General features: G+C 49.3%; 1 protein-coding gene and 1 pseudogene across 1 annotated transcript in view; one reads left to right on the forward strand and one right to left on the reverse strand.

The window, feature by feature from the left end:
* The window catches only part of PDE11A (phosphodiesterase 11A), a 921640-nt gene that overhangs the window by 301333 nt on the left and 601836 nt on the right, over positions 1–18471 (forward strand). The gene's annotated exons all lie outside the window — the stretch shown is intronic.
* Positions 8637–9286, reverse strand: LOC141162709 (presenilin-2-like; annotated as a pseudogene).

Consider the following 18471-nt stretch of genomic DNA (forward strand, 5'->3'; position numbering starts at 1 on the left):
GCCTTGAGTGACCACCCGAGCCGTGCTGCGTCCACCAGGTCCTGGACTCGGCTAACCCCCAGGCAGTTCTGGAGCGTGGTCCTGAGCTCCCTTCTCCCTCTCTGTCCCTGGCCATTCCCACCAGGGATCCACCTTTGGCTGGCTCCCTCGGGTCTCTTAGTGGTCAAACCTCCTCTGGGTTCCCTGACCCTATGCTTGGTGTGCCTTTCTGGTGGATTTGGTGAGGGTCGTGGCAAATCTTGACCACGACCTCCGGTTCCTGGCTGAGGATAAGTGGCCTCCACCAGTTCGGGTTCCGGTACCCGTGTCCGCCAACCCTTCACCCTTTTTGGTCTGATTCTGGGTTCTTAGGGTTCCTTCTGACTCTGCTTCTCTGAGCCTTTCTTCCTCCTCTCTCTCTTCACTGCAGGCTTGGCCCTGGAGCTGGGCCCAGACGGAGCCACAGCTCCCTGTCAGCCCTCCTGGCTGAGCTCCTCTGCTAAAAAGACCCTGTCCTAAGATGGTGCCCACCATATATACTCCCTCTATGTGTGAGCCCAGGTGACTAGCACCCAATGAGCTCCTAGCTTTACCCAGAGTACTCCCCCTATCTGCCCCTACACTACTGGGATGTTCCACCCCCCTCCCACTCCAGCCAGGGACAGACGCTGTCGTACCTGCACATTTACTTGGTGGGAGTACCGTAGTTCTGTCCCCCGGAAATGGGATGTACGTAGTGCATGCAGCCTACTGAGCTCAGTTCCACACTCCATCCTTACCCGGGAGTGGAATACCACACCTCTGGCTTGAGGTGTAATACCCCTGTAGCAGCCGAATCCTCAGGGTGCTACACAATGATTGGCCGAGAGACCTGCTCATGATTACTACGAGAGATGGAGAGTAAAAAGTGGTTTTGATGACCTTAGGAAAGTATTGAAAAAGTTGACCTACATAAAGTGACCTGCAGCGTTTTACTACTCCAGCCTGCCTGCCCAGAGACCGTCTGGAGAGGGAGCGTGGCCTGAGATAGCAAGGCCTGTAACGCAAAGTGGCCTACGACAGTAAGATTAGCTCTGGTCAACTCCTGTGTGTGCTGAGGACTGAGACACTATGAAGGACTGCTACCTATAATGATGAGATCTTCCGCAGCCTGAGACAGTGAGTTACTTGCGGTCTCAATCATAAGCCTCTGTGGACTGAGACAATGAGAAAGACTGTACAGTCATGGCCAAAAGTTTTGAGAATGACACCAAAATTATATTTTCACATGATCTGCTGGCCTCTGGTTTTTATTAGTGTTTGTCTGATGTTTATATCACATACAGAAATATAATTGCAATCATATTATGAGTACCAATAGGTTATATTGACAGTTAGAATGAGTTAATGCAGCAAGTCAATATTTGCAGTGTTGCCCCTTCTTCTTCAAGACCTCTGTAATTCTCCCTGGCATGCTCTCAATCAACTTTTGGACCAAATCCTGACCGATAGCAGTCCATTCTTGCATAATCAATGCTTGCATTTTGCCAGAATTTGTTGGTTTTTGTTTGTCCACCCGTCTCTTGATGATTGACCACAAGTTCTCAATGGGATTAAGATCTGGGGAGTTTCCAGGCCATGGACCCAAAATCTCTATGTTTTGTTCCATGAGCCATTTAGTTATCACCTTTGCATTATGGCAAGGTGCTCCATCATGCTGGAAAAGGCATTGCTGGGCGCCAAACTGCTCTTGGACAGTTGGGAGAAGTTGCTCTTGGAGGACATTCTGGTACCATTCTTTATTCATGGCTGTGTTTTTAGGCAAGACTGTGAGTGAGCCGATTCCCTTGGCTGAGAAGCAACCCCACACATGAATGGTTTCAGGATGCTTTACAGTTGGCATGAGACATGACTGGTGGTAGCGCTCACCTCTTCTTCTCCGAATAAGCTGTTTTCCAGATGTCCCAAACAATTGAAAAGGGGATTCATCAGAGAAAATGACTTTGCCCCAGTCCTCAGCAGTCCACTCCTTGTACCTTTTGCAGAATATCAGTCGGTCCCTGATGTTTTTTCTGGAGAGAAGTGGCTTCTTTGCTGCCCTCCTTGAAACCAGCCCTTGCTCAAAGAGTCTCCGCCTCACAGTGCGTGCAGAAGCACTCACACCAGCCTGCTGCCATTCCTGAGCAAGCTCGGCACTGCTGGTAGTCCGATCCCGCAGCTGAAACAGTTTTAAGATACGGTCCTGGCGCTTGCTGGTCTTTCTTGGGCGCCCTGGAGCCTTTTTGACAACAATGGAAGCTCTCTCCATGAAGTTCTTGATGATGCGATAGATTGTTGACTGAGGTGCAATCTTTGTAGCTGCGAGACTCTTCCCTGTTAGGCCATTTTTGTGCAGTGCACATGGTTAGAGATAACCATGGTTAACTGAAGAGAAACAATGATACCAAGAACCAGCCTCCTTTTAAAGTGTCCAGTGATGTCATTCTTACTTAATCATGACTGATTGATCGCCAGCCCTGTCCTCATCAACACCCACACCTGTGTTAATGGATCAATCACTAAAACGATGTTAGCTGCTCCTTTTAAGGCAGGACTGCAATGATGTTGAAATGTGTTTTGTGGGTTAAAGTTAATTTTCTGGGCAAATATTGACTTTGCAAGTACAGTAATTGCTGTTGAGCTGATCACTCTTTGACATTCAGGAGTATATGCAAATTGCCATTACAATAAGTGAAGCAGTAAACTTTGGAAAAATTACTATTTGTCTCATTTTCAATACTTTTGGCCATGACTGTAGTCCACACCAGGAGACCGAGTCTGTGTGTCCTAAAGTTATGATGTTCCCTGCATCTATGAGTATTCATGACAAACTGTTCCTGTGAGAGCTATTGCAGAATGATCTGAGCAGGATAGGCTTAAAGGTGTTCTGTACTAACCCCCGAACTCAGGACTGTGGCTGTTTGAGTTTGGATAGAGACCATGGGCTGGAACGGAGGTCTATCCTCTTCACCGATGAGACACACTTTTGTCTTGAAAGCAATGATTGGCAGAGATTGATCTGAAGACCATGTGGGACACACAATGGAAGATGCCTTCATGAGGGAACGTCCACATCGGTCCTACTCCCGAGATACTGTTGTGGGGTGGCATAACGTACAGTAGCCGGACCCCACTAGTCTTGATTCCAGGTACACTAACAGTTCAGTTTTACATTGAATTAGTTGTGAAACCAGATTCTTTGAAGAGTACATGGAGCTGTTTTTCAACACGACAATGCCAGGCCGCATGTTGTTTGCGCTACTGTGAGCGTATAAGTTTCTACATATGGCGTTTATACTGGATACTAATTAAATTGAGATGTTTTTTGAAAATTTTGTTTCCATTTTTCATCATTTGCATATCGTTAACATGTCTATCCATCTTGTGATTTCCATAACTCTACAATTTTTCCTTCTTGTTGCTGTAATTTTAATGTTGAGAAGTATATATATCTAGCTATCTATCTATCTAAAAAATTCCAAAAATGTAGGCAGCACTCAAAATTCAGGTTATCAAAAGTGCAAAGAAACTTTTAATTAATCCATGTGTGCAATGGCAACATTTCGACTTCGCAGAGCCTTTGTGGAGCTGAAACGTTGCCATAGCATACATGGATTGGTTGAACGTTTCTTTGCTCTTTGATAACCTGAATTTTGAGCTGTTTACCTTTTTTTTTTCATTTATTTTATGGCATGGTTTTTGGGTTGCAACCATTCTCTATGGGTTTTTTTTGGTGCTTTTTTTTATACTATCTACAAAATATAAAAAGATTATACAAGATACAGTTTACAGACTTATTTTAGGCTATTGATGTGCTGACATTTTAGATATAAATACTGAATCTTTATCAAGCTGTGATATATTACAAACTTTAAAACCAGGATAATATTCATATAAAATAATAAAACTTTATTTCTTTATAGTACTGAATATTTCGCTCTGGAATGATTTACCTGGGTGAATATAATTTGACCCTGAGCTGGTTACTACTGTTCTAGACCCGTATATATATGACCCGTATAAGCCACTATTACTCTTTAATCATTATCAGATGCATTAATGTTTCAATCACTCAATTATTTTGCTTTGAAGAGAGAAATGTCCTATTCCAACCCCTTGTCTCAATATCTCACCAGGGCACCATCATTTCTTTACAGGTATTGAAAAGTATATATTGGGACAAATTACTAGGTTTACAACATCGAACAGTAATCTTTTGCAGATTATAGAGATTTGCATTTACATTTTTTACATTTGCATTGAATATTGTATATTGTGAATGTAGAAGAGACCTTTCCCATGAGCTCTTATGGTTTTAAAGAAGTGAAAAAAAAACCTTAAAGACATCATAGGCAGAGGCACAATATGATGTGATTAGGTAGAAAAAAATTGCTCTAGATGATATAGAACTGATATTTCAAAGGCGTTCGTCTCTCCTCTCACCAAGAAAGATTCTTTACATTTCATTTTAGTTACAACATTTTTTATTCTCTTGGGAGTATGATATATAATACGGCTATGAAATATCAAAATGTAACTTTAGTTTTAACTATTTCGGGCCAAGGGTCTATGTGAGGTGTACAATTTCACCTGTCGCTTAGAAGAAATAATAGTACAATGAGGCTTGAGGGTGGACCCATAGTGGCAACTGGGAGTGGTACAGACAACCAGTGTTGGACTAAGTTCGACCCTCTATTTATCCAGAAATTATAGCAGAAGAAGGAAAGATCCAGCTTCAGATCCAGGTATATATAAAACGAATTCCTTTATTGCAAAAAGTTAAAAATATTTGACAAGAAGATGAATAACTGTACACCAACAATCTAAGGTGTGAGGGGGGGACTTTGGGGTCTCACCACCAGATGCGTTTAGAAGGCTACCTGAGCTCTTAGACTTGGTTTGAAGAGCGCAGGTAGCACTCGAAACGCGTCTAGTAATGAGACCCCCATGTCCCCCATTTACACCTTAGATTGTTGGTGTGCAGTTATTCATCTTCTTGTTAAATATTTTTAACTTTTTGCAATAAAGGAATTTGTTTTATATATACCTGGATCGGAAGCTGGATCTTTTGTTCTTCTCCTGCATATACTGGGCGCTGAGCAGTGGTGTCGATCGCGGGCTTCCGTGACGATTGTTCATCAAAAGGGTGAGCTGTTTTTTTTCCTTTCTACATCCAGAAATTATAGAAATATATTTTTTCTTGACATAGTAAATATGAGATGAGGAGATCACATCCTAAACCCCGGTCCATGGTCCAGGTCAGTGCTTTCTAGCCATGGATAAGAGCTACCCCAATGAAGTACCAAAAACCTGGTGACGGATTCCCTTTAATAATGTAGAGCAGCCTTAAGATAAAGAGCCCCCAAGGATTTGGTCAACCATGCCCCCCTAAGACCACAAATATTTGCATGATGGGCATAGTAAATAAAAAGGAACATATCTCGAAAACCGTATATAAACTGAATACTCGAAGGAGCCTCAGGAATAAAACAGAGCAAAAACTGCCCACTTTTGACCGATGATAGGGCCTCTTTAAGAAAAGCCAACAGTAATGCATGTGTAGCACCCTGAGGATTCGGCTGCTACAGGGGTATTACACCTCAAGCCAGAGGTGTGGTATTCCACTCCCGGGTAAGGATGGAGTGTGGGACTGAGCTCAGTAGGCTGCATGCACTACATACATCCCATTTCCGGGGGACAGAACTACGGTACTCCCACCAGTATATGTGCAGGTACGACAGCGTCTGTCCCTGGCTGGAGTGGGAGGGGGGTGGAACATCCCAGTAGTGTAGGGGCAGATAGGGGGAGTACTCTGGGTAAAGCTAGGAGCTCATTGGGTGCTAGTCACCTGGGCTCACACATAGAGGGAGTATATAGGAGTATATATGGTGGGCACCATCTTAGGACAGGGTCTTTTTTAGCAGAGGAGCTCAGCCAGGAGGGCTGACAGGGAGCTGTGGCTCCGGCTGGGCCCAGCTCCAGGGCCAAGCCTGCAGTGAAGAGAGAGAGGAGGAAGAAAGGCCCAGAGAAGCAGAGTCAGAAGGAACCCTAAGAACCCAGAATCAGACCAAAAAGGGTGAAGGGTTGGTGGACACGGGTACCGGAACCCGAACTGGTGGAGGCCACTTATCCTCAGCCAGGAACCGGAGGTCGTGGTCAAGATTTGCCACGACCCTCACCAAATCCACCAGAAAGGCACACCAAGCATAGGGTCAGGGAACCCAGAGGAGGTTTGACCACTAAGAGACCCGAGGGAGCCGGCCAAAGGTGGATCCCTGGTGGGAATGGCCAGGGACAGAGAGGGAGAAGGGAGCTCAGGACCACGCTCCAGAACTGCCTGGGGGTTAGCCGAGTCCAGGACCTGGTGGACGCAGCATGGCTCGGGTGGTCACTCAAGGCCAGAGTGACTGAGAGAACAACCGTGAGTAAAAACCCTGAAACTGCACCTCAAGTCTCTGACTCTCCTTTCTACAACATAACTACACCCATCATCCACACCTGCTGCCCTGAGGCCATACCCCTCCCGTTGGTGGTTATACCATCACTGCTGCACATATACCACCGGCCTCAGCGGACTGCTCTGCAGCGGCGGCTTCAAAGCCGCACTCAACGGGTGGCGTAGTCGATCAAATTAACCTCTACTGCCATAGACTGCCACTTAGTTTGACACCCTGGGCACGGACCGGGTCACCGCCACAAGGACTACTACCCCTACCCAGATCCGGCTCCGGGTATCCCTTGAACATGGCCCAGGGGGTGCGTCAACTTTGGCGTAGTCGGCAGGATAACGTGCCCGCAACCACCGGGTACTGCGTGCCTGAAGAAAAGTTTATCTGTACCATAAAAAGAAGTCTCCCGCCAATTCCGGAGGGTCCCCGCCATCGGACGCCATCAAGGGTCGGTTCCCGCCGTTTGCCCGCCATCTGCAGCCTTTGCCCGCCATCCACAGAGTTTCCCGCCACTGGGAGGCGATTCCCGCCATCTGAGAAGATTTCCCGCCCTGGCAGAGCGGACGCCATTATGGGCGTGCCAGAGGGTGGTAAGAGACGACCTCCCATCGTGGGCCAGGACCAAGAATGGCGCCAAAAACGAAGACCGCCCCCACCAGCAGAGGCTGCGATGCTAGCGATGTCCATCAGCGTGGGGGGTCTGCCCCTGGAACTGACAATCACCAAGTTGCCCCAGGACCGCCCTGAGTGTGGGCGGAGACAGAACAAAACAGAGAAGATGGGTGCAGCCTGGAGGAGTCTGGAGGAGCCGTACCCGGAGATGGAGGGAGAGGCAGGCAGCACCGACCCTGTGGTCAGGAGCCTGATGCAAGCAACCACCCCACAAGACCTGGTGGAGATCCTGGCACAGCTCCCCCGAGACCGGGAGCGTGCACAGACTGCGCTGGAGGGCCTCGCACGGAGGATGGCCCAGGTGCAGCGAGAAACGCTGATGGAGTGGAGCAGGGAGATGGCCCAGCAGGCTGGAACCCGCCAGCGGAGCACACCACCCGCAACGAGGAGCACGCCTGCCCCTGAAGAGGATGCAGAAGGGACGGAGGCCGGAGACGACGCCGCAGAGGGAGCTGAAGAGACGGAGGCAAGTAAAGGGGACGTTACTACCCCGAGCCCAGCCACCGTAAGCCTACCCCCGCTCCCCGTCGCAGAGCCCGAAGTCCCACTGATTGTGCCCGTTGCCGCACCGCTACCGCTCCAGACTAGGCCCCAAGCAGGAGCCGCGACCACGCCCCCTGTGACGTCACGCGCCTCAACCCTGAGCGCGGCCAAGCAGGAGACGCCACCGGCCTGGTCGCAAGGCCGAGTGCCCCCGGGCGCCGCCGTCTTCACGGTGCCCTTTACCTTCAGGGTACCCCAAGCCTGGTCGCAAGGCCTAGTGATCCCGGGCGCCGCTGCCACCACCGCGCCCTCAACCTCCACAGTGCCGCACCTGGGTGAAGACTTGTTTGCCCAGCACACTTGCCCGGATGGGCAGCCTTTTGAGTGGCCACCAGAGTACTACCATCCCCAACTCCGGAAGGAAAGGCCCCTGGATGAGCCCCTGATCCCGGCTCCGGCGCCCGCCAAGATCACCCCACTCTCGCTGGAGGAAGGAGCAGGAGGACGCCGCTACTAAAGTACGGTAAATAAATGGAACTGTAAAATAGTTACCCGTTAGGGTACAGGAACTGTTACCATTATAGTCCCCGTTGGGACCAGCAAATTAAACTGTTACCCGTATGTCCCTTAATCCCACTGGCCGAGGACTGAGAGCGGTCATTCTTCCCTAATCCCACTGGCCGAGGACTGAGAGCGGCCACCTCCCCTTGTATATAGTTGCGCTTTCTAAGGCGCCCCCTACTGGTTTTATAAGGAACTGTGTTTTTTCCAGAAGAGACTGTTGCACTTTACCCCTCCCGTTGGGGGTTATACCATCACTGCTGCACATATACCACCGGCCTCAGCGGACTGCTCTGCAGCGGCGGCTTCAAAGCCGCACTCAACGGGTGGCGTAGTCGATCAAATTAACATCTACTGCCATAGACTGCCACTTAGTTTGACACCCTGGGCACGGACCGGGTCACCGCCACAAGGACTACTACCCCTACCCAGATCCGGCTCCGGGTATCCCTTGAACATGGCCCAGGGGGTGCGTCACATGTTACAGATCATTCCCACTGCCCCAAAATTCCAAATGACCATGAACAAGGTTGGATAGTCCATCGCCACATTGTACGTCTTGAAAACCTCACAGAGATACATGTATGTGAACATGAAGAGCAGCATCAAAGATGAGAGATCAGCCATCCATGAATAAACTTATAGCAGCGATACTTGTACAGCAACACCAGAAAGATAGTCATCACTAGGATAACACTAATCATAATAATTGTATTCAATACAGAGTTTAGAAGTCTTTGACCAACAGAGGAGGTGTCTTCAGAAAATGGGGTGTAAATTAACTGTCCATTTTTCTCAGTATAGAAGCTGACGGATTTTATTGTCGCAACCACCACAACCATGCAGAGAGTGACTGGCACAAAGAGCATTATAACGTGTTTTGCCCCATATTTAAGCGTCAGCTCTTCTTCGTCATTGTCCACTGGAACTTCTCGGACAGAGGCTGCTGCTCCGGACGTCTCCCCATTGGAGGCGTCTCCCAGCACCTGTGTGCTGCCGCTGTACTGTCTCTTTTTAATAGAATGTTCTGTTACATAAATTGTAATATCTAATATTGGAACAAAGAGACCCTGAGCCACAACACAATTAATGAGATAAGAAATCTTCCTATAAAAACCTAACATCATTAGGTGATATCCATGATAGTAAATAAAAGAATCACCAGTTTATGATTTGAAACTGATACTTATGTCAGAGCCCGTTCTTCATTTATCTTATCCATCTGATACTTATTGTTCTTTATTGCACCCAATAAATGTGAATTTTGTACCAAATTGTAAATGCAATATCTTCATAAATGGCTTAGAAATCTCTTAGAGGAGATTTAATCTGTGTCCTTTCCTTAAAGTAACTGTCCTGGTTACGAAAATGTTATTACAGATAGCGGGCAAATGAATTTCATGTTGAAATGAAACAGATCCCATTGCAACTACATTAAAACAAATTAGGTTAGGAGATAATATTGTTGGCTCATTAGAGAACTGAAGATAATAAAAAGAAAAAAGTATATGCCACTTATCTTTTCCTTATTATGTCGGACAACACGATTATTAAGTTGCATTATGTAATAGGATAGGATACTACCCATGCTCACTAACCGAGTAAAGTTCATATATATTCATTATATGAATAAAATCGAGACCAGGAGTAAATATTTTTAGCCAATATATTAAAGGGGTTGTCCACTACTTGGACAACCCCTTCTTGATCTAAATATTTGGCCCTCATAAAATAAAAAAGCTTATACTCTCCTCCCGTGCTGCAGCTGTTCCCGTGGTGTGGGCACTCACTCTCCCCGGGACTCTCGTTCGGTTGTTGTGACACATGACCCCGGTACCCAATCAGCGCTGGCGTCACTGACGCGCCCCTGGGCCTGCTGTGTCGCGCGCACGGGGGCTTACCCGGAGCCGGATCAGATGGGGGTAGTAGTCTCGTGGCGGTGACCCGGTCCGTGCCCAGGGAGTCAAACTGAGCGGCAGTCTTTAGCAGTAGATGTTAGAATGTTCGACTACGCCACCCGTTGAATGCGGCTATGAAGCCGCCGCTGCAGGACAGTCCGCTGAGGCCGGTGGTACGGATGTGCAGCGTGGATGGTATAACCCCCAACGGGAAGGGTATGGCCTCAGGGCAGCAGATGTGGATGATAGTGGTAGTGATGGTGCAGCAAGGAAGCTCAGAGACGTGTGGTGCAGTTTCAAGGCTTTTACTCACAGGTGTTGCTCCGGTCACTTCGGCCAAGAGTGACCACCCGAGCCGTGCTGCGTCCACCAGGTGCGGGACTCGGCCAACTCCCAGGCAGTTCCAGAGCGTGGTCCTGAGCTCCCCTCTCTTCCTTCCTACTGGCCGTCCTCACCAGGGACCCACCTATGTCCGGCTTCCTCGGGCCTTATGGGGCAAAACCTCTCTCCGGTTTTCCTGACCCTATGTGGCGTGTCTTCCTGGCGGATGTGGCGAGGGGTCGTGCCAAAGCTTGACCACGACCTCCGGTTCCTGGCTAAGGATGATTTGCCTCCACCAGCTTGGGATCCGGTACCCTTCTCTGCCAACCCTTCACCCGTTTTAGTTCACTCATGGGATCTCAGGGTTCCCTCTGCTTGCGTCTCTGGGCCTTTCTTAGTGTTCCTTTTCCTTCCTCTCTCTGCTTCAGGCCTGGCTCTGGAGCTGGGCCCAGACGGAGCCACAGCTCCCCCTCAGCCCTCTCTGGCTGAGCTCCTCTCTGAACAGACTCTCCTCGGAACAGGACCCTCTCCTAAGATGGTGCCCACCTTATATATTCCCTCTGACACCCGAGCCCAGGTCACAATGCAACCATGGGCTCCTCCTATGCCCAGAGTCCCTCCCCTGACTGCTCCTACACTACTGGGATGTTCCTCCCCCCCTCCCACTCCAGCCAGGGACAGACGCTGTCGTACCTGCACATCTATCTGGTGGGAGTACCGTTGTTCTGTCCCCCGGAAATGGGATGAGTGTAGTGCATGCAACTAGCTGAGCTCAGTCCCACCCTCCATCCTTACCCGGGAGTGGAATACCACACCTCTGGTCTGAGGTGCAATACCCCTGTAGCAGCCGAGTCCTCGGGGTGCTACATTCCCCCCTGGTAAACCACAGCACGTCCTCGGGCTGTAAAAGAATAAAACAAAACATACAAAATTTTTAAAGTACACACTAACATATAAAACATTATAAAAAAAAAAAACATTATCAGAAAATATAACGTTACAGGTAACTTCTTATATTATCATTTTAGCAGTATAAACTTTCAATATAAAACTCTTTTATATAAAACGTTCTTGTTCTTCTGGCCACGGTGTAACTTGTGACCGGGTAAAGTGCAACAGTCACTAGAGAAAAACAGTTCTTTATAAAACCAGAAGGGGGCGCTTTAGGAAGCGCAACTATTTACAGGGTATGGCCGCTCTCAGTCCTCGGCCAGTGGGAATAGGGAAATGGCTGCTCACAGTCCTCAGCCTGGTAAGGGATAGGGGCACACAGGAAACAGTTCTTTAACAGTCCCACACTAGTCCCAACGGGGACCACACTCCATTTAGCAACATGTCAAATACCCATACGGGTAACTTATCTACAGTACTTTGCTTATGCTACTCCCCTTTAGTAGCGATGTCCTCTCCTTGTCTCCTCCTGAGGGTAGTCTTCAGACCCGTCCGGGTCCTCTTGATCTTCCCCATACTGCAACTCCTCCTCCGTCAACCGGTGCACGTGAAGGGCGTATGGTCCTTTGGCACACTGGTGCCGGGTGAAGGTGACCTCATCACCCGGGTAGAGGTCACGTCCTCGGTGTCCCTCCGGCAGGTGAGACTCTACATCCCTGCGGGTGACAAAGACGTCGCCGGGGGTTCTGTGATCCCGGATAAAGCCCCAGCCGTGCTCCATTTGAAACTTTATTACAGTCCCGGTGGCGCGGGGACCGTGGGCCGCACGGCGGTTTCGTCGGGTCCGGCTTTTCTGCTCCGCGCTTTGGACCTGCAGCCGTTCCTCGCGGACCCGCCTCTCTCGCCGTTCCCTCTGAAAGACTTCCAGTTGTTGTCGGCAACACTCCTCACGTTGGGCTGCGGCCGCCCGGGTCTCTTGGGTGAACCCCATGAGGTCTTCGCCGGTGGGGTCCCATACAAATTGGGCCTCCTCCAGCGGGAGCGGAACAATTTTGGCGGGTGCCGGAGCCGGGATCAGAGGCTCACACAGAGGCCATTCCTTTCGGAGTCGGGGTTTGACGTACTCCGGTGGCCAAACGAAAGGCAGCCCGTCCGGGCTAGTATGCTGCGCAAACAGATCTTCGCCCAGGGGCAGCACTGTGGAGGTTGAGGGCGCGGTGGGGGCAGCGGCGCCCGGATTCACCAGGCCTTGCGACCAGGCCGGTGGCACTCTGAAGGTGAAGGGTACTGTGGAGACGGCGGCGCCCTGGGGTACTCGGCCCTGCGACCAGGCCGGGGGCACTTCCTCTTTTGCCGCGCTCAGGGTCAAGGGGCGTGGCGTAACAGAGGGCGCGACCGCGGCTCCTGCCGCTTGAGGCCTAGTTGGAAGCAGCGGCGGTGCGGCAACGGGCGCGGTGAGTGGAACTTCGGGCTCTGCGACGGGGAGCTGGGGCAGGCTTTCGGCTACTGGGCTCGGGGTGGTGACGTCCCCATTACCTGCTTCCATCCCTGCGGCTCCCTCCGCGGCGTCGTCTCCGGCCTTCGTCCCTCCTGCACCATCCTCAGGGGCAGACATGCTCCACGTTGCGGGTGGCATCCTCTGCTGGCCGGTTCCAGCCTGCTGGACCATCTCTCTCCTCCACTCGGCCAGTGCTTCTTGCTGTACTCGGGCCATCTTCCGGGCCAAGGCCTCCAGCGCGGTCTGTGCACGCTCCCGATTTCTGGGGAGCTGTGCCAGGATCTCCACCAGGCCTTCTGGGGTGGCAGCCTGCAACAGGTTCCGGACCACAGGGTCGGTGTTGATTGACTCTTCCTCCATCTCCGGGTGCGATCTGTCCAGACTCCTCCAGGCCGCACCCATCTTCTCTGTTTTGTTCTGTATCCGCCCACATTGAGGGTGGTCCCGTGGCAACTTAGTGATTGTCAGTTCCAGGGGCAGCCCTCTCACGCTGATGGACATTTCTATCATTGCAGTCTCTGCTGGTGGGGGCGGTTTCCGCTTTTGGCGCCATTCCTGGACCTGGCCCACGATGGGAGGTGGCCTCTTGCCACCCTCTGGCACGCCCACAATGGAGTCCGCTCTGCCAGGGCGGGAAATCGTCTCAGATGGCGGGAATCGTCTCCTTATGGCGGGAAACTCCGTGGATGGCGGGAAAAGGCTGCAGATGGCGGGCAAACGGCGGGAAACGATCCGAGATGGCGTCCGATGGCGGGAACCCTCCGGAATTGGCGGGAGACTCCTTTTTACGGTAAATGTGAACTTTTCTTCAGGCACGCAGTACCCGTCGGTTGCGGGCACGTAATCCTGCCGACTACGCCAAAGTTGACGCGCCCCTGGGCCTGCTGTGTCGTGCGGCATCGCGCGCACGGGGGCTTACCCGGAGCCGGATCAGATGGGGGTAGTAGTCTCGTGGCGGTGACCCGGTCCGTGCCCAGGGAGTCAAACTGAGCGGCAGTCTTTAGCAGTAGATGTTAGAATGTTCGACTACGCCACCCGTTGAATGCGGCTATGAAGCCGCCGCTGCAGGACAGTCCGCTGAGGCCGGTGGTACGGATGTGCAGCGTGGATGGTATAACCCCCAACGGGAAGGGTATGGCCTCAGGGCAGCAGATGTGGATGATAGTGGTAGTGATGGTGCAGCAAGGAAGCTCAGAGACATGTGGTGCAGTTTCAAGGCTTTTACTCACAGGTGTTGCTCCGGTCACTTCGGCCAAGAGTGACCACCCGAGCCGTGCTGCGTCCACCAGGTGCGGGACTCGGCCAACTCCCAGGAAGTTCCAGAGCGTGGTCCTGAGCTCCCCTCTCTTCCTTCCTACTGGCCGTCCTCACCAGGGACCCACCTATGTCCGGCTTCCTCGGGCCTTATGGGGCAAAACCTCTCTCCGGTTTTCCTGACCCTATGTGGCGTGCCTTCCTGGCGGATGTGGCGAGGGGTCGTGCCAAAGCTTGACCACGACCTCCGGTTCCTGGCTAAGGATGATTTGCCTCCACCAGCTTGGGATCCGGTACCCTTCTCTGCCAACCCTTCACCCGTTTTAGTTCACTCATGGGATCTCAGGGTTCCCTCTGCTTGCGTCTCTGGGCCTTTCTTAGTGTTCCTTTTCCTTCCTCTCTCTGCTTCAGGCCTGGCTCTGGAGCTGGGCCCAGATGGAGCCACAGCTCCCCCTCAGCCCTCTCTGGCTGAGCTCCTCTCTGAACAGACTCTCCTCTGAACAGGACCCTCTCCTAAGATGGTGCCCACCTTATATATTCCCTCTGACACCCGAGCCCAGGTCACAATGCAACCATGGGCTCCTCCTATGCCCAGAGTCCCTCCCCTGACTGCTCCTACACTACTGGGATGTTCCTCCCCCCCTCCCACTCCAGCCAGGGACAGACGCTGTCGTACCTGCACATCTATCTGGTGGGAGTACCGTTGTTCTGTCCCTCGGAAATGGGATGAGTGTAGTGCATGCAACTAGCTGAGCTCAGTCCCACCCTCCATCCTTACCCGGGAGTGGAATACCACACCTCTGGTCTGAGGTGCAATACCCCTGTAGCAGCCGAGTCCTCGGGGTGCTACATCACTGTCCCCGCCTACAGACAAATCGAACATAAAGAGGAAGTCCGAGCTGCAGCTGATCTCTGACTTCCTCTTCATGTTCTGTTCGACAGGAGGCGGGGACAGTGACGTGGGGTATGACAAGGAGTTGTCCAAGAAGTGGACGTCTTCTTTAATAGCTTCATTGTGATGGACAAGAATGGAGCATGCTGTATTCACTGATATGGCCCACAGTTTGCATACATTGGACTTAAAGAGGACCTGTCACCAAATCTTTTCATGCTGAGCTGCGGCTGATCAGCGCTAGCTTCACTCTCCCCTCCTTCAGGCGAATCAGTCATCAAGAGAAAGTGAGAGCTGCTGCTGACTGCTCAATTCCTCTTGATGTCTGATTCGCCTAAAGGTGGGGAGAGTGAAGCTAGTGCTGATCAGCTGCATTGCTCACATGACATAAAATGTTACGCAATCCTCAGGAGAGCCAGTCCCGATACCACTGGAACAGCGCCAGCACCAGAGGTGAGTATGTGTTGTTATTTTACCGGGGGCAAACATGCTGATTGAGGCAGGGTTGCTGAGTTGTGGACAACCCCTTTAACTAGATTTAACTCATTGGGTGCCAAATACTTTGATTGTTAATATCTCCACAACGGAGAGGCAAGATGAAAACAAACAAAAAAATGTTTTATTCTGCTCTGCAGCCACTATTGGTAAAAATTGAAAAATTTGGTAAAAGGGCCTCTTTAAACAGATTCTTAGATTTTATGCATTCTTACTTCTATATATTATAAATATTGACTTTACATAAGGTTTGGAAATTTTCCTATATACGCTATGAAGACACTTCTGGTGTGAACATCATAAATTACCTGTTCAAAACTAAAATGTCCTTCTTAATAATGTTAAAAAAGCACAGAACACCAGCAGTATCATTAGTGTTATTTGTAAGAATAGTCAAATCTCACATGACTAAACAACTGCCGATCAGCTACTTGTTTGCTAATTGGCGGGCATTTAATTCCCTGTTGAGGCCTCATTCAGACGTTTGATTTTCATGTACGAGTACTATCTGTGTTTTTCACATATAGCACTCGCACCTGTGATAGTGTATGGGGTCATTCACATGTCCGTGATTTTTCACATCCGATAGGTCCATAGAAAGTTGCGGAGACATGTCCAATTTTGATCCGAGAGTCAGATCAAAATCGGCAATGCAAGTCTATGGGTCCGTGAAAAAAATTGGACCACACTCAGTGACATCCGATTTTCACGAACTGTCAGAAAGAAGGAGAAACTTTTTCTTTTTTTATTTCTCCACATACTAGAAAAATGGATGATATTCGGACCACACTCAAAGTCTGATCAGGATGTGAATAAACCCTGAGACAGGCAGATAGCATTTAATATGCTCACAGAATGATCTGTAATCATTTCTGTAGACAGGCCGATTCCTGTTTACACAGAATTTTGCGCTGCCAAGAATGATATTCTTTTATGCTCTTTGTGTGAACAAGTCCTTAGTGTTATCCAATCTTCTAAACCCAAACTATGCACATTAGTGACTTCAGCAATAGAGAAGCATTTTTAAATAACGTCGTCAAATCCCCTGAGCCCAGTGATTAGCTGCAGCAGTGTGGACATCATGGCAATGCTGCAGTCCTAACACAATAACCAGAGCAGCGCTGTTTACACAGCTCTAGACTTGAGGACGGTAAGTAATAGATGTTTTTATTATTTTTATACTGCCATGATGAAAGGGTTAAAAAAAAGCCCAGGCACCCTTCCTGGGCTATTAATATCAGCCCCCAGCTGTCTGCCTAGCCTTTGCTAGCTATCAAAATAGGGGGGACCCCACATCATTTTTTTTTGGGTCCCCCATTTTAATAGCTATTAAAGGCTAGGTATTCAGCTGGGGGCTGATATTAGTAGCCTGGGAAGCTCCGTGGGTATTACCCCCTTCCCAGGCTTCAAACATCTGCCCCAGCTGTCTGCTTAACCTCCGCTAGAGATTAAAATTACGGGGAACCCCACGCCAATTTTTTTTTTAATAAATCCTTTATTTTAACACTAAATGACAAGTACAGTAACCAACACTGTCAGTGTACTTATTATATATGTGACTGACATGTTTCTATCATCTATGTGTGATGCTCTATTCTTTCTGTTCTAAATTGTCGGGTACCGATGTATGCCGCTGATGAATTGCCGGCCGGCTTTTTTAAAGAGACGGGTGCATGAAAATCGGAGAGCACTAGTGTGTTCCAAGTGCCCTGCTATGTTTTTCATGTACCCTCCTATATACCCTGCCTGCCTGTCTGCCTATATATTCTGCCTGCCTGTTTAATTGAGCACTATTCCCATCAATTTGGGCAATTTTTGACCTTCTGCAGACCGCTGGGGGGGACAGCCAGAGAAATGCTCAAGTTTCCCATAGACTTACATTGGGCTTGTTGCTCAGGTCGAGCACCCAAGTATTCCAATGTGCTCGACCTGAGCATCGAGCACCCAAGCATTTTAGTGCTCGCTCATCACTAATCATTATGGAAGAATCCTTGTCCTTGTTCTGGTTTGGATAATAATGAATCCAGTGACTTTTACATAATTTTTACCAATACACTTGGCTTCTTGTACTTACAAACATAGATCTTGGATAATGTTTTCCTGTGTATTGTATTAGTTATTTTCTATTGTGTGTAAATTGTTACAGACCTGTCCCGGATCTGGTCTCTGCTTCCTTAACCATGGTCTGCTAAACTCTGTTGTGCTCCACGTCGGGCTTTGCAAGAAGCCTGATGTGTTCCCGTGTGATAATTTACCTAGGCCTATATAAGGCCCCCCAAGACACGCGACACACACTTGTGTCTTGGTATTAAGACTCTTAGTTTGTCTGTGCACCACGATCTGCTCCATACCTGTTTCCCTGTGTCCTGTTTGTCTACGGCCTCCACTGATCCTTGTTCTTGATTCCCACATGCCTTACCTGCCTGCTGCATTGACACCCATGACCCGTGTGCCCACCTGGACCCGAGGCTTAGAGGATCCACCTCACAAGGCGGTAACATAAATGGTGACTTGCACAGTCCTGACCACCTCTGTGGACTTTATGTATAGACTACGCTTCAAGCTGGAAAGCTAAGAGGTGCGCCCAGCCAATGGATCTCCAGGTTTCATGATTTAAAGTCATTGTCCCCTTCAAATTAAACTTCATTCCTGAGCACAGATTAGTATAAAGAAGACAAATCCCTAGGGTGACAATGTGTTCTATAGAAAAAAATAAAAAATAATTTTTATTCAAAGTCTCACCCCCTATATTTGTTACACATAGTGATCTGTAATATCATTTAAAAAATTGTTTATTTTGGTTGTGTTTAAAAGGTGGCTCGATGTCCTCAATGTCAGTCCTTGAATACTTAATAGCTGTTAAAATAGGATTTGGGTAGTTTTAATATACAGCAGCAATAAGGGCCCCACCTCTTCTTTAAACTCTCTCCAATTTAATTATTTGTAATTTAAAAAGAATATTTAATATTATTAATATTAGATAAAGTGAAGTTTATGTCATTGGACACAAGCTGCAGTAAGGTTGGTACAAAGGCCGGTGTGTGTGTCCTCTTGCAACAG

This window comes from Phyllobates terribilis, unplaced genomic scaffold (assembly GCF_046119375.1).
Source record: "Phyllobates terribilis strain yellow unplaced genomic scaffold, ASM4611937v1 Scaffold_9__5_contigs__length_417890890, whole genome shotgun sequence".
In the NCBI taxonomy this organism is placed as follows: Eukaryota; Metazoa; Chordata; class Amphibia; order Anura; family Dendrobatidae; genus Phyllobates; species Phyllobates terribilis.